Here is a 13,860-nt window from a genome sequence, read left to right on the forward strand (position 1 = left end):
GGGTCAAGTGGTACATTAGAAAAAGGTGTGAAGATCAATGATGTACAGATATCATAAGGGTTGATGGATTGCACTTTTCCACATATTTCAATACACAAAATTTTTCGAATGCGTATGAACGATTGCAACCATTTTGGCCATTAGCTATTACCCTTCAGCTTTTTATTCCATTTTGGTAAAAATGGGTATTTTTGTAAAACTAATGAAGGATCAGCAACATGAATACTTATAACAATCTCTTCACAACTCCCAACACAGATATAGTTAGTTAGCATTTAACCTGAGATACAATCTGTGGAGAGGTTGTTTTAGACATTTCTTCCTTCATTGTTGCATCGATTCATACTGATGGTGGTGATTCATGGATGGAACTTAAAGAAAAACTGGCTATAGCATGGCTTTTTTTTTTCTTTCTGTACTAGTAAAAAAAAATAATAATAATAATTATAATAACAATCACAGAATTCATGTCCTCACAGTAGCCAGAAGCTAAAATAATGTGCTTCCTTATTGCACGTCAAACCAAGAAGTGTATAAAAGACAATGCTTCCCAATCCAAATTTGAAAGCCAGGTTCATCTCAACTGGATTCGGAATGTGCTGATTTCCATGGGACTCAAGTTGATCTCACTTATATTTCGGGCGTCTGGAGGTGAATGCATCAAGGATAATGATGAAGGTATGAGACTTGCGACAGTAAACATGCTAAAAAGCTTCTGTACCAAAATCTAGAAAATAAATGATAAAAAAAAATTGCACAGTTAGGTCAACTTTGAAGAAAGATTAGTAGCACATCTATATATTTATTCAGTGGAAAATAGTAGGAGAGTAAAACAGTGTATTTGAAGTTTCCTTTTAATGATAAAAAGAGGAAGAGGAAGGAGATTAGATACAGCTATGTGTGCCTGGACACACAGACCACCCTGGGAGGGACACCTAGGAGAAGTGTAACCAGGAGAGGACAGCTCACTCTACATTCTTCTTCTGAATTTCTTGAGAACTTATCACGTGCAGGGGCCACTTTTTCAATAAAAGAAAACACATCTATGAGCCAGCAAGCTTTATAAACATCCGTATCCTCTTACACCCAACATTTACACCTAACAGTTGTCGTTCTTCTTGTTCCCAAAGAGCTGAGAGAAAGGACACAGGCTCCTCATGTCAGTGAGTCCCATTTTCAGGGTTGGGGGGTTGCTGAGAAAGTACTACCCTCATCCCATGTCTCTCTGGACCATATAATCCCCTTAAAACTTGACGCCTTAATGTCTATATACAAATGCTTACAACCAAGTACACTCACATCATCAGTAATAAGGTAAAGCATAAATATCATGAAAAACAAACCCCAAACCATCAGTGCTTTCTTCGCACCAATTCCACGGAGGGCATGATACGAGAAATGAAGAAGCTTATCTGCCTAAGTGGATTTTGACCCCCTACCATATTGTCTTTTCTCTCCTTTTCAGACCCTATTCACATTCTAGTTGGTAGGGTTGGAAATGAATCTCTTAAGTCTGATCTACAGGTTATCTGTGAGGTTTTGGAGAAGAGCTGGGTCAGCTGAGCTGCCCCGTGGGGCAGACCTGCCTGTGTGCCATCCAGCTGTCTTCTCTGAGCACAACCTGCTCAGAGCCAGAGGCAGAAGGCTGGAGGTTCATTTCCTTCCAAGGAGAGCCTGAGGGAACTATCAGAAAGACCAGCTCAAAGGAGACAGAAAAACTGGGCAGCCGGCAGGTCAGCCTGAAGACCTGTTTGGCTGGCACAGTGAGGACTCCTATGCAAATCTGTCTTGATCAGGAGATCTAGACCCTCATTTCCCCTGGGACAACAACTGACTGGAGCTAAGTAAGGTTGCTTCGGGGCCGTGGTGAAACTCCCCGACTGGCCAGTGTCACCACTTCCCTACCCCACCCCACCCCACCTTTAGTTATTATAAAACCTGCTTTTGCCCCTCTGAGACTTCATGGACCTAGATCCTACATGAGCATGTGTGAGAGAGGAGGGAATATTGGGGGATGGGGGGTGGGGAGAGGATGTTTTGTCGGCTGGCAACGGAAGGCCTAGGAATGGAGGAGAATGTTGCCCCTACACGTGCCCATGTTCCAGACGTGCATTTTGATGCTGACAAGGAGAAGAGATCAAAGGTTGAGAAAGTGCTTTCTTAAGATGGAGAGACTTGAGCTAAATTACAGCAGCTGAGGGGAATGAGTCCACGAAGAGGCAATGAAACATTATCTTATTGTCAGAATGATTAGCAGAAAGCAAGGATTTCAAAGCACATGAAATCAACAAGCAAAAACCACTTTTCAGCTCACCTTTCCCTGGGTTGTGGAACAAAGCAGCCCCGTGTCTCTGCTCGAGAAGCGGCAGTCAAACCCCTTCCTGTGGAGGATCAAGGCTGCCTCATCGGAATGCTTGCCATCCACCTGCAGATGAGCATAGAGTAACAAGACGCCACAGCGACATTAAGGCAAATAGCGACACCACTGTATACTCCACTGTTTTAAAGTCAGCGTCCCCAAACCAAAAATGCTCACTTTATTTAGCAGTGAAACCAGGAAAATTCATTTCCCCTCCAGTCCCACGTTCACTGTCACACCTGCTACATCCCCTCTACCTCCCCCACAAGGAGGCAGGTGACAATATGTTTTAAGTCACCTCATGCCCTGGTTTCTGGCACAGTCCCCAAGGACCTGCGTGTCCTTTTGTCTATATGCCACATACTGTTTTATCAAAGTTTCTTCAAATAAAGCATTTACTTTTTTTTTTAATTTAAATTCAATTACTTAACATATAATGTATTACTGGTTTCATGTCTAGGTAGAGGTCAGTGATTCATCAGTCTTATATAATACCCAGTGCTCATTACATCACGTGCCCTCCTAAATGTCTATCACCCAGTTACCCCATTCCTGTAACCCCCCCCCTCCAGCAACCCTCAGTTTGTTCCCTATGATTAAGAGTCTCTTATGGTTTGTCTCCCTCTCTGGTTTTGTTTTGTTTTACTTTTTCCTCCCTTCCCCTCTGATCCTGTTTTGTTTCTTAAATTCCACATACGAGTGAGATTATATATGATAATTGTCTTTCTCTGACTGACTTATTTCGCTTAGCATAATACCCTCTAGTTCCACCCACGTCGTTGCAAAGGGGCAAATAAAGCATTTAATTTTTATTTATTTGGTTTTTAACATACACGCCAGCTGAATAAAGTGTACCTGAATTTAGTCCTTATCTGGTCATTGAATGATGTATCATCCATCTCAAAACTGAAACACACTTCTTTATTGAATGCTAATTTTTGCTAATTGCATTAACATTTTTAATCTTTAATGCACTGGTTCATTATTTTTATATAAAAGACATTTAAATTGAGTTAGTTATGCTTATCACTTGCTAGGCCAACCACATTTATTAGCTTGATGTATCATTTAAATTCACATTACAGAAGCTATTCTTCTTGTGCAAAGAGAAAAATACTAAACATGACAAGTAAGCTACAGGGATCAATATATACTTTCTTGCAGTAAAATTTCTTGCATCCATTTAAGTAAAGATGCCAGGAGTGCTCTGAATATTTTAAGTTACAATTCTCTTAATAAATTTTATGTTTCCTCAAGGGGGGAGACGCTTCTGATAATAAGCAAAATAAATTAAGAATCCTTGGACGAATTAAGAAAGGGACAGCTATTCAAAGGAGTTCAGTGTGCTCAGCACTGACCTGTGATGAAAATGATCCCTTTTTCTCCTCTGTGGCCACAGATACGAATATGTCCAAGTTCTTAATCATCTTCACTGGGGGATATGATTTTTAAATGTGCCACAGAGACATCTTTTCTGAGGAGGAGCTGTCAGCATTCTCACCACTGATTTGACATTAATGTGCCTCAACAATTTAAAGCTGGCCTCACCTCGGATTCTTCGCTGGAATAACCTGCTTTATGATATTTCACACTGGTATTCTGCAGTGGTACTGCTAAGATTTTGTTTGAAGGGAGAGGAAAAAGTCATTTAAGGAATTCTGAGTCATCACAGGACCAACATGATAAACATAGCAAGTTTAAATCATATGACAATGTTTTCTAATAAAATTTCAAGGTGGGGCGCCTGGGTGGCTCAGTTGGTTAAGCGACTGCCTTCGGCTCAGGTCATGATCCTGGAGTCCCGGGATCGAGTCCCGCATCAGGCTCCCTGCTCAGCGGGGGGTCTGCTTCCCCCTCTGCCCTCTTCCCTCCTGTGCTCTCTGTCTCTCCTTCTCTCTCTCTCAAATAAATAAATAAAATCTTAAAAAAAAAATAAAAAAATAAAATTTCAAGGTGTTTCACACAGTCCCAAAAGAGCACGAAAAGAGCACAGTAAAAAAAAAAAAAAAAAAAAAAAAAAATCCTTCATTTATGACATACATAAGGTCTCCAGAAGGACAAGGACAAGTCTCTCGTGTGCTAAGTGTATAGGCTTGGAATAGTTACTGATCACCTAAGCATCAGTTTCTTTGCCTATAAAATGGACCTAATGCAGGTTTCCCCTCTTCATGGAGTCATGGCGTCTAGTAAGACGTTGAAAATACGAGGTATGGTGGCTTAGCTTATAGGACAGAATGTGTTGGTGTAGAAGCTACAGAAAATGGATCAGAACCTGGGCTGGGAGTCAGGCAGCTCGACATCTAGATCCTAGCTCTGCAATTTCCTAGATGCTTTTAGCAAAACCTGGTTTCTCCTGTAGCATAAAATGGAGATGAAATTCAATTGTGTAACAGAGACTCAGCCCAGTGTCTGCAGCAGAGGAAGCCCTTGGTACATTTTAGCCATTATTCTTTCTGTCATTGTAATCTATCAGATAAGTACTGGTGATTATTTTCCCAATAGCTCACTTAATTTTTTATTCACAAATTTTCTTTAGTGACATTATAACTCTGTAGCTGAGGAATCAGAGACCCTCCAAACTGTATGTCAACAATTATGCATCAAAATCATAACATAACAAAATCATGACTAAGTCCCAATTCAGATTCACTATTTACATGGTCTATTGATGAGGCTCTTTTAAAAGCACTTATCATTATAACCTGAAGCATTTAGCCATTTTAACTCACTAAACCATCCTTACAAAACCACCAGACAGCAGGCTTTGTGAAAATTCCTGCAACACATCTGCTCTTGAAATAATGAATGTGTGAGGCCTTTACCAGACTGGAGGTGATAATAAAAAAAAAAGCAAAAGGAAGCATCTTTGGAATTTTGCCATTAGTTTTACAAGAGATTTAAACAATGCAAAAGTAGAAATTGAAGTCATAAAGAGTAATTTTCACTGATGGAAAAATGTTACACTTTCTCTAAAAACCAAAACTGCATCACTTTCGTAAGGACCAGAACACCAACTGAAATAGCAATCATCTTGTCCAAGTTTTTAAAAATTAAATATTCATGAAAGTATCAGTTTTCAAGCAAAAATACCTGAGGCAAAGCAGCAGTTTTTCAGTTTCAAAGTCTGTCTCGTCATTTTATTTCCAAGAAAACTGTTTTTCAAAGTAGGGAAACTGTGAATTTAACTTGAATATGCATGCAAGAAAACAGATACCTTCACAAAAAAGATGCTGTTCACTCGAGGAGAGTAAACAGACTCTGAAAGACCTGTTTTTATACTCATTAATGTATGAGTACTATCCGGACCTCAGAAAAAAAAGGGGGGAGGGGGGAGGGAAGAAAATTGACCAAGTTTGAAATTGCACCAAGCACTATGCTAGGTGAACTTCAAATCAAGTGTCTCTGTATACAGCTCAGATCACATTTGAGACTGAATCCCCTCGGGAAGGCCTGGGTGTTCCGAAGTCACTTGGAGAATCCACCGCAGAACTTACTTCCAGGGGATAAAGCAACCTGTGGCTCTGAGGCTAAGCAGGGCCCGGGAGGTTTCTCTGGCAGTGGGGTGGGGGGTGGGGGGCGGAAGATGGTGCGGCTGGCAGAACGACGCCATCAAGGCTAGAAGAAGCTGGACTGGGGGCAAAACACACGAACCAGTCCTGTGTCTGCAGATACGTCATTTAACCTCTCAGAACTCAGAAAACTCGGGAGACTCGTGAAGCGCCCCTCTGAGGATCAAGTCCCAACCACAATGACAGTAACAGTAATCGCAGCTAACACTTTTTGAGCACTTGCCGTGTGTGGGACCCTGTACAGAATACTTCTCACGGAAGAACTCAATTATCTCATAACAGCCTTTGAAACAGTGGAGGTGGTATACAAGTTTGTATTATTATATTTAAGTGCACATGAGCATCGCAATCATGAAGCATGCCTTCTCATAGTCAACTAGCAATGATCACTGACCGACCCTACATTAGTCCTTCATGACCTTTCCCACAGATGGTGGATCCTTCTGAGGGTGTCCCATCATAACTGAGTGGTCAAGAGAAAAACAGGCAGAGTATTCCCTAACATTTTCAGCACTCTCACTCCCCTTTGTTTCCATACAAGAGGAGTAGAAGGTTCTGGGCGGGGATCTGGAGTCAACATGCTGGGGTGCGCCTCTCAGCACACCATTTACTGGCTGCATGACCTGGGAAAGCTACCTACCATCTTTAGGTCAGCTAGTTTCCTCTTCTGTAACAGGGGGGCACAATATTGCCTACCTTCACAGTACTGCTGGGAGAGCTAAATAAGGCTCTCTTTATAAAGAAAACACTCAGCATAATGCCCGGCACACAATTTTAGGTATCTTATTAACTTTTCAAAAAATATATACGGAATACAAGTCAAGGTGACACCGAGATTTACTTTGGGAATAAAATTCAACCTCCAATTTATAAAAAAAAAAAAGTGCCTACATTTTATTTCATTTTTAGCAACAATCACCACTGCTCATGACTGACCGCTCACTGTTGACAACCTTCATTCATCACGCACTCAGTGCTTAGTACGTGCCAGATACTGTTCTAAGTGCTCTGTAAACATTAACTCATTTGATCCCTAGGACACCTCTGAGGTGTGTCCTGTTATCATGGCCACGTTGCGAATGAGGCAAATGGGAGAATGAGGGGCTGTGTGCTAAGCAAACTGGCCGGTAAGCACAGGTGATGTGCTCAAACAAAGGCAGCGGGACTCCAAAGTGCTCTACCAGCTTCGCCCCCCTGCCTTCGCGCTAGCTATGGACTGGCGCTCAAGGACACCCGCTAGGAGGGGAAAGAGAAAGATCACTTTTAATGTAACAGAAGAAAAGGCTATAACCCGAAGGAGCTCACTCTCTGATCTGAGCTTAGAAAAAGGGAGTATTTAATCCAAGGTTCCAGCAGCCTAAAACCATGACTTATCAGAACATACATTAGTTGAGAAAGGAAGGCATGGACACTGTCATTTCCACCCACCCGCCCCATTTTAAATGGGATTTAAAGCCATTCTGAAAATCATATATGCACACGGCAGTGTCTCATAAGCAGAGTAGCAGGCAAGTGTCCCTCCATCGACATGGGTGAGAACCCAGAAGAGAGAGCTGTGGCCGTTCCGTCTCACACCAAAAGAAATCTGACTTGCTCATTAATAAGGTGAGCTTCACAGATAAGCACACTCCTGGAAACTGTAGTCAACGTTATGTGTGCACCCTTTTTTTCTGTGGAAGAGAGAAGCCATAACTTCGACTAGATTCCCTAAGAGAAATGTGTCTCTATCCTCCTCAAAGAATGTCTAAGGTCCATACAAATTAAGGCATGGCTAAACAGCTGGTGGAGAAATTTCTCCAACCTGCCCAGATTCCTTGAAAATGCCGACTGACATCCATCTTTCCCTGTATTCTGGCAACTGGAAAGGTGGGAAAACTGCACATTGCATTTTAAGTCCTGAGACAGGAAGTAACCAGTAGGAATTCATTTTCCAGGGCATTCATTAAAATGTCCAATAACAGTTATCTTGTTTCGATCAACAAGATAAGATGACAGAAAGAACAGAGAAGGTGAAGGGCTGTACAACGAGGAAATTTTCTCCACAATTTTCACCTTTCCAGAAGCCAGGGAGATTAATAAAGCACCGATCAATTCTTCTAAGAAAGGCAAAATGAAGTAAAAACCTTAAACTGCCTCTTATAAGAAAAGGGGGTGTGTAAACAAGTGGAGAGAGAAAATCTTATTCAGTAAGTGGTGATGTTGAAATTATAATATTTAACTATTTGCAAGAAATGGTTAAGCAGAAATCAGAATAAAATGTCAGAGATAGAGCTAAATGTATTACACAGAGAGAGAAGTAGATACAGATATAAAGATACATATCTATAAATGAATTAAATAAAAATACATCTGAACATAAAAGAGGTGGAAATAATCTGGGGGAAAGAAAAAGGTTGAACAACGTATCATTGTGCAAAACATCAAGGCAGCATGGCTCCATGAAGCCTTTAATTAAATGGCTTAATCAAATTCCTTCTGGTCCCTGGAATGTCTGCATTCCAGGCTGAAGCTATCTCTCCAGCCTACAGAACCCCGACCGATGATCCATGCCCCTGTGAGATTCTCCCAGCATCCTCTCTACCAAGACTCCCTTCCCCCCTAATCAATACCCTTTCCTGAGGATGGCATGGTTTTCCTGTTCCCGACCACTTCACTGGTGCTCCTGTTCCCCAGCTTTCAAGCCTTTACAGAATCTTCTTTTTAATATCTCAAGCTTCTGACAGTACAAGAAAAGGAGATGGTAAAGAGAAGAGAGGGGGGCCGAGCCTCCAGGAGGAGAAGGCTGACAGTTCACTGCTAGACGGGACTTCACTGGCACACCCGGCGGTGCTGCGAGGCAGGGTTTAAGAGATGCCTGCTCCCATCGTCCTCTGACTGCAACTAGATGACATGCAATCAGTTTTTTCCAAAAACATATAAAATAAGAGCAACATATGCTTATATAAAACCATAAACTCATCTACCAATACAGAATAATTCCTGAAAAACTGCACTCTGAGGAACAGATTTAGTAACTCTTAAGAAGTCAAACGCCACCCTCTGAGGCCCTGTACAGCACCCAGATTCAGAAAACCTGCATGTGGGCCCTAATTCTGCCAGTACCACTGTGTAATTTTATCTTAGTCATTTAATTTCTAACTTTTACTTTCCCAATTTAGTCAATGGAGATAACAGTAATTTCTAGAATCATGAGAGTTTTTGAAAATTACTGATTCCTAAGTTGCCCCACCCCAGACCTAGGGAATCAGAATCTCAGAGATGGGGAAATTTGTAAGTCTTCTCTATTTCAAAATCTCCCTGGTGTGATCTGGACACATAGGACTCTGAGGACTGGTAGCTGGAAATGCTGCAGCACCTTGGTGGGTTAGCAACACCTCCAACCCTACCTTGCCTCTCTCACTGTTGCTCGAGTCCATAACCCCTTTCTCCCTGAGGAGTCAGGCTGCCCATGTGACGTTTAGAACTTGAGGAACCATCAGACGGTGACCCGGGAGCTGGGCAAGCAGGGGCCTCCTCCATCCCGCTGCCGACGAGGAGGTGCGGCAGAAACAAAGACATGCCTCCATCGTGTGAAGGTGGTTCTCAGACATGTTTCTTGTGGGAGGTGGTAGTTAGGAAAATGCTTACTTACATACAGGCCAGTGGAGACCCTGGTCTGGCTTGGAAGCTAAGATCTATGTTCACACTACTTCAATGGGAAAAATGCTTTGCAACCTCCAGAGGAACAATTCATTATTATATGTTTGGAGCTGCCAGCACACAGAAATAGGGATACAATCCAAAATGCTGAGGTCTGGTTTCTGGATTTCTTCCAAGTGATTTTTGTCTTCTTTTAGTGTAACCATGAAATTACACTTGACACCTTTTTAAGTACCGAGCTTTCTTTGATTCAATACCTACGTCAGCTTCTTTCAATGATTATTTTCCCATTATCAGAGGTTAAGGGACAGAATGCAATTCTTTAAAGAAGTGATTTTGAATGGACAAATCAATCCCCTTGGATTACCGGTGAGCTTTTAACCTACTGTTAGAAATATGTGCTAAGAGTCAAAGACTAACACAGGAACCGGCACTGATTGATAGGATAAAGTAAAACAGCCCCCAATAATACCGACTTCTGATCATGTGCCAGTGTGCTAGTTATGGTTACACATAATATTTCAGCCTTTATTCTTCCTGGTCAAATTGTTAAATTGCTTTCTATTTCCTCTGCTAAAACCCTAGTTTGCACCTGAGCCGGCAAGTACCATAAGCACCATCAGGACAACGTATGTTTATAAAGCACTTCTGTTTCCAAAGGGCTTTCACAAGCATTAGTTTATGTGTTGCTCACAACAGACCCGCAGCAGGCAGATCTGATATCAGCCCCATTTTATAACGGGCAGCTGAGTCGGCACTCGGCCAGCCATCAGGGAGTGGAGGTGGGCCACCTGTTGAAGGGTGAGAGGAACAAGGGGAAGCCAAGCGGACATAGTGAGTGGAGACCAGACCACACGGAGCCGAATTCTTCAGAGTGTGAACCAACTGAATAGCAACATTCATTGACTCCAGACAACTGGATCTGCTTCCAGAAAACAATCATGGGAAAGAGTCATCTAGAAACGAGGCTAAGGAACAGTGGCCGCCATGTGCCCCAGAAGCCTTCAGATCCTTAGGTTGCTAATGTCCTCTACCATCATGCCCAGAGGTGGCAACCTGAGGCTCAGAGTCTTTAGTACCACCACCCCACATCCCCTCATTCCCTTTGGCTTATGAATTAATGAGAGGAAAAGCTCAGGGAGGCTATCCATCGCTGGTGTGTTCTTTCCATGAGTCAAAAAGTTGACCCACAAAAGACTAGCAGAATCCTAGAAAAAGAGCTCATGAGATTCGCTCAATCAGCAAATTGTTGCTGAGCCCCTTCTATGTGCAACCATTCTTCTAGGCAACAGGATGCAGCAAGGAATCAAAGAAAAGACCAGCTCACATGGAGCTTCTATTCTCACCACGGCACCCACGTGTAGGCCTTTCTACTTGCTTGTAACTCTTCCTGGACCACTCTACCCCCAGAAATCTGCATGAGTCACTTACTCTCTAACCTCCTTCAGATTTTTACTCCATTAACACCCTTTCTGCAAGGTCCTCTTCCAACCACACTATGCAAACTCGCATCATCTTCCAGAACCATCCTTCCCTATTTTCCCTAACACTTATCACCATCTAACACATTATATGTTTCTCTTATTTTTTCTTATTTTTCTCCTCCCACCAGAATCCATGCTTCAGAAACGCAGGGGTGATTGTCTGGTTTGCTCATGACAGTATCCCTAGTGCCTTTAGCTATAACTGGCACGTAGTAGGCATGAAATAAATCCTGGTTCGTTCGCATGATCAAACAAGGCTTTTGACACATGCAGATATACGCAGGCCTCCTGTGTTCACCTGTATTCATTATCATAAGCCTCATGGATATTCCTACATAGGCCTAAGTTCCTTCTCTTGGTCATACAGTTTTAAAAGCCCTATATGTCCAAATTTGCAGGCATTTATCCTTACTTTACTTGGTTTGCTTTAGTTCTTTGTGCTTAAACGAAACATTTTTTTCTTCTTATGTGGTCTTCAAACATGAGCATTCTCTTCTTTTCATACTCAGACCATTTATTACATTCCCTGCAGAATCCCTAAGCACTTAAGACTATTTGTAGCTACACATATGTCAATTCACAATATCACAAAACAGCTCTACAAAAGATAAAAATGATGTCAAATGTCTAATTTTTATTCTTTTCAAATGCAATCTCTGACTTTAAAAGTAGGCATACATGTAAACAAAAGCAGTCTAACTGAATTAAAATTCCAAATCTAATAAAACCTTCCCCTCTCTTCCTCTAGTATATCTTTGGATGTCTCTAAATAGTTGGGTTTCTCAATGCAAACATCTGAGTTGCAGTGATTTTCAAGAGAAAGATATGAATGTACAAGGCCTCTGATACAGAAATAATTAAATGCTATGCTTCTTAATTCTCTAACTCCTCAAGAAACACTGGCTAACAAGGAGAAATGAATGGAAAATGCCAGAAGAGCTGATCTTACGGCCTGTTCTCCCACCTACTATAATGTGACCCCAGGGCCAGTTTTTGCCTACTTATCTGTACAAAGATAATATACCCTGACCTTCTCACCACATAGAACTTTTCCGGGAATAACATAAATTAGTAGTGGGATATGCTCTAAACTACACAGCAACAGTCAAATGAAAGGTAGAATGATTTTGCCTAAAGGCCAAGTCCTCTTAACGGCTCCTTGAGGCGCAGTAAAACCCACAGTACAGTTGACCCTTGAGCTGTGCAGGGGGTTAGGGGCGATGATCCCCCTCCCCCGAGTCAAAAATCCGCATGACTCTGACTCTCCCAAAACATAACGACTAATAGCCTACTCTTGGTTGGAAGCCTTACTGATAACATGGACAGGTGATCAGCACACATTTTGTATGTTATATGTATGTTACACTTTATTCTTATAATAAAAGAAGCTAGAGAAAAGATGATGTTAAGAAAATCATAAGGAAGAGAAAATACATTTTCAGTCCTGTAGTGTGTTTATGGGAAACAATCTGTGTAAGTGGACCAGTGCAATTCCAGCTCATGCTGTTCAAGGGTCAGCTGCAGTTCTTTCTGCTTCTCATCCCCTTATATCAAATACATCACAAAAAAGTAATTCTTTATAGATACATTTTGGGATATACCTTTGACTGTATTGTCCTCAGATTAACGAGATGAATGTCACAAGGCAAAGATGACAGTAACGGAGAGAATTCACCTAGCAGCTGAAGGGTGGGCACGGGGATCTTTTCTGTCATTGTAAAGACAGGATGATTCAGGAAAGAGGAAGTTATGTGGCTAACGAGAGAAGGATAACTGACTGACTTCTTTTCTTCTTCCTATCAAGAAAAAACAGAAATGCTTAAGTGTTATATATATATGCAGTTTTCACAATATTAATGGAATTACCTGACAGGGTTTAAATAGAAAAGAAATATAAACAAAAACAAATATTTTAATTTTATATTTTGTAAATAACAGTCTTAGCCAACACAGAGATTACCAAGTCCATTTGTAAGCAATACAAGAAAATGAACAGTGTCCACCTAACTCATGTTTAGAAAGATCTTTTTTCCATTGCTTTAGTACTAAAAATCCTGATAACATTTTCCAAAAAACATTTTAGGACAAGGCATAACATTTTACGGAAACTCTTTCTCAACCTACCACAAAATTCTTAAATAGATGGGCTGGGATATTCACACATCTTGCACATCATCAAATGTGATCTCTTCTCCCTCAGGTTTTACCCACCATATACTCATGGTTTCATTTATACACTCAACTAGACCATAACATCTTGTGATCTGAAGCTATGCTCCATACATGTTACCCAATGACAGGATTTTTTGGGGAAAAACTCTCAAAATAAATAAGGTTTTTAAAATAACACAAGGAGTATACCTCTATCATCTGTTAAATTTGGTAAATCACTACCACTGAACTGAAACTGTTAAATTATGTTATATAATAGTTAGTACATATTTACCTAGTACACAATTATTCAGTAGAATTTAAAAGTACTTTAGTCATTGCTATGGTATATACTTAAAGACAAGTGGTTCTGCATGTTCAAACATTAAACAAGTCTGCCAGGGCTGGCAATAGGCATATGGTAGATGACACACTCAATTAACTAAATCGATGACTAAGTAGAATCTTAACCAATAATGCCTAAGGTATAAGAGCACACAGAGAAAAACACTGAGAAGAGAAAATAATTTATGTAGAAAGGTTTTTTGATCAACAGTGACATGTGGAACAAATTTAATTTTGTATCTTATTTTTAAACTGTCCATTTCACTGATATCCTCTGATTTTGCATCCTTTCTGCAATACAGGGCTCAAATAA

The 13,860-nt window shown here is 41.0% G+C and overlaps 1 pseudogene across 1 annotated transcript in view; it reads right to left on the reverse strand.

Annotated features, from left to right (window-relative positions):
• Positions 1 to 315: 315 nt before the first annotated feature.
• The window catches only part of LOC135363090 (alpha-mannosidase 2-like), a 144,584-nt pseudogene continuing 131,039 nt past the window's right edge, over positions 316 to 13,860 (reverse strand). Inside the window, exons 21-23 of the transcript XR_010408806.1 lie at positions 12,653 to 12,847; positions 2,315 to 2,425; positions 316 to 727 (exon numbers count right to left, since the gene is read on the reverse strand). The product of XR_010408806.1 is annotated as an alpha-mannosidase 2-like (transcript). The remainder of the gene's footprint in view (positions 728 to 2,314; positions 2,426 to 12,652; positions 12,848 to 13,860) is intronic.

Source organism: Mirounga angustirostris, unplaced genomic scaffold, assembly GCF_029215605.1.
Source record: "Mirounga angustirostris isolate CCGP_5_RB_7025 unplaced genomic scaffold, mMirAng1.0.hap1 SCAF_18, whole genome shotgun sequence".
Taxonomy (NCBI): domain Eukaryota; kingdom Metazoa; phylum Chordata; class Mammalia; order Carnivora; family Phocidae; genus Mirounga; species Mirounga angustirostris.